Raw genomic sequence first — 3,490 nt, forward strand, 5'->3', positions numbered from 1 at the left:
TACCTAGCCAGTGGGTTGGGAAGCACCTGTTGAGATCAGTCATCCCCTCCCAGTGATAATTCTTTAGCCAATATTCCTGATCAAGGACTGTAGAGACTAAACTTACAGCATGGATAATCCACTACTTATTTCATTCATGGAATTAATCTAATGGAGAAAAAAAATTACTTCTTTATGTGGAGCCAGATATACCTATGGCCCTGTCCCCTAGAGCTAAAGTAAATAAACCTAATTGTCTGGAGCATTTCTGTTCTTCAGATATCTGACACTGAATATCAAATGTCAAATAGCTGATACCTTGCCACTTCTGTTTTCTCTTGCTAGTTCCTTCAATTTCCTTGTACAGCTTATTCCCAAACGCTTCACAATTCTAGTCACCCTTCTGCAAATGTACCTAAGGTTTTCAGAGTCCCATTTAATGAAAAAAACTCAGCAAGCACTAACCACAATGCACCACATGTGTTCCGATGCTTGAATAGGATATTTTCACTCATATTGCACTTTTGGCTTACATTGCACATTTTATCACCTGAGTTTTTGCTTTTTCCTACGTGAACTCTAAAGCTAGGTAGCTCTAAGTCTGCACATTAAAAAGAAAAAGAAAACAGAAAGGGAGGGAGGGAGGAAAGGAAAAGAAAAAGAAGGTTTTCCTTTGGAAATAATCTCACATCTATAAGAATAATAACACATACAAAGAATGCCTACATATACTTTACCCAAATTCACTATTGTTAACATTTTAGCCCATTTGCTTTATCATTTGCTCTCTCTCACGATCCATCCCTGTTTTGCTGTCTGTCTGTCTCTCTTTCATAATTTATTACCATTGAAAAATATGTTGGTGTCCAAATTGTTCTAGATTTAGCCAGTGAGAGCACTTTGAGATGGCTCTTGCATCCTTTTGTCATATTTCCATCATTTTTTTTTTTAGCACTTCCTTACTTTCTGGCAGAGAAAGATGCTCCAGGCTCACCCATACTACGCCAGCTCTGAAATCAGCCACTTCTCCAGAGAGCCCTAGTCTCATTTAATGAGATCTATACTTTACAGTCAGTTGATATTTTAAGAGCCTGGATGCACCATAAAGATCATATGCCAGCTACCTCTTCAGATGGACGAGGTACCTTTAGCCCAGGGAGTGTTCCAGTGAATGGCTCAAACAGCTATTGGAAACAGAACCAGGAACAAAGTCCCATCTCCTAACTCCCAAAAATCCATTCTTTTTTATATCCTTTCAGCCTTCAGACGGCACTCAACAATAACATGTGTTAAGTTTCATTCCGTTGATTTTGTCCCATCATTTCAACATCCTGAGACATTTCAGTTGTCAGCCAGGATCTTCACTGGATATACAATCCTCCTTCAAATGCTTCAAAAGTGACTTTCTAAACTGAGGTTGGCTCTATTTCCAACTTCAGGGGAGATTTCCTGGGCTCAGTTATAAATCTTTGAATAATGAGGTTTTTAATGAAACCAGGGCTAACACATCATTAACTGTGGAGAGAGAATAGTACTCCTGTAATCACTAATTTGAGGAGCTTAATGGAAAAATACAGAATATTGAAAATGTTTTCTTATCATTACTCAATTTGTCAAAACCCCATTGTTTATGCCACATTTTAAATGAGGTGGAATAGTTTTTAAAGATGCTACAGAGATCATTACAAAAGCACTAGGAAACCAACTATAGTGGAAGGGGTGTGGGGGAGGAGGCCCAGGAGAGGAAAAGAATTACTAAGCTCAACGTGAATCCGCGCTCGCTCCTGCCGCACACATGAGCTTATCTCGGCGCCAACAGTCCACAGGGGGATGTAATGTGAACGTTACAATGGGATCGAGATAGGTGCATTGACAATTCTGCACCCATAACACCCATCCTTCTGAAGGTACCATCTGTTACATCTTTAGTCTTTTTGTGAGTATCAGAAATAGAGGTAATTAAGCAAATGAGCAGCTAAAATTGAAGTTCCCAGAAAGGAAGAAAAGTTAGCACAGATATGACAATGGGGTGTCTTTATAGGAGCAGAGGCTGAACACCTGGAACCCTCTCTGTGACTGTAGCAGAGGGCATGGTGATGGGCTGCAGCCGGGGAACCAGGAGCCTCCACGGCTGCCTCGTGGCTCATAGTTCCAGGAGCTGCTGAAGGTAAAGAGAACATGCCCCGGATTGCCTTAGGAAGGGAAAGGAGGATGCACAGATAACCCTAGCTACACTCTGAAAGGAAAAGCCGCCAAAGTTTTGCATCAGGGCACAAGGACAGTGATGCCTCCATTCACAAATAACCTTCAGATCAGTGCTCCTCTTAACAGAGGAGGCTCCAGTCTGCCTTGTCAGCTGGGGAGGCTGCAGGGGCCTGACCAGGGCCTGGGGCACGGCATTTAGGGCAGGCCTATTAAGAGGAAGGTGGAATTACCAAGGCTGCTGGGCTGACAGCCACGGAGGGTGCTGGGCCCGACAGGAGACCTGGCATGCTCCTTGTCCCCTATGCAGGGAGCCATGCCTGCACAGGCCCCGAGGGCTGGACAGCTGAGAGGAAGGAAACCTGTATCCTCGAAGATGGTTTTGACTGTGAAGTGGTAGGGGGACCACAGAGGCTATGGGGTTCCTTTTTCCAGATCTGAATCTTCTTTGCTTTTTGCTGTATTGCTTTGCTTGGGTCCCAACCTCTTGAGCTTTCTTAACTTGAACACCTTCACTCCCGGCCCCACTCCTCTTTCCAGGGCCCCACCCTGTCGATAGGCCTGCAGGAAATGCAATACCCACCCCCACGCCCAGGCTCTGCAGTGAGATGCACATCTTCTCCCCTCCTGAGGATCATTCCGGTCCCCTCTCCCCACAGCGGGCTCCTCTGGGCTTCAGCCTGCTGGGAGCCTTTCCTTGCTGAGCTGTGGCTGTGACTGCGGCTTAGAAACAGATGAACAGTGCCAATTGAGTGTAAACACATCAAGTCACGTTCTCGTAACTCAGACATATTCAAAAGAACTGGTGTCCTTTTTCTAGAAAAAGAACTAGTCCTTTTTCAAAACTGTCCCAAATTCATGGGCTCTTAAAATCATTTCAATTAGTCTCAGTTCCCTGAACAGGCTTGGAGGCACAGTAATAAGCTCAACAATGTTCTCACACCGATCCAGCTAATAGGTGTCAAGCGATTTGCTCTTGGTGTCTTATTGATTAAAGTGGGGAAGGTAAACGGCTGAGGATCTGTGTGAAAATGTAATTTAGTCAGTCAAGGAGGAGTGCTCTCTGAGCAGAGGTGTTTAGTTTAAGGGAGGAAAATGCTGCCTATAAACACACAGATCAAAACTTTTAAACAGCCTAACCCACGCCCTGAGAACCAGGCAACTTCTTCAGGATGTTTTGTTTGTCAAGGACAATCTCATGATCAAGATGGAAGCTGTGTGGACCACCCCTTCCTTCCAGTATGCAATCAAGTAACCAAGGAAGAGTGAGAAAAGTATCTTGGGTCACTGCACATGGAGATGTGTGAAG

The sequence above is a fragment of the Rhinolophus sinicus genome, linkage group LG04, assembly GCF_036562045.2.
Source record: "Rhinolophus sinicus isolate RSC01 linkage group LG04, ASM3656204v1, whole genome shotgun sequence".
In the NCBI taxonomy this organism is placed as follows: Eukaryota; Metazoa; Chordata; class Mammalia; order Chiroptera; family Rhinolophidae; genus Rhinolophus; species Rhinolophus sinicus.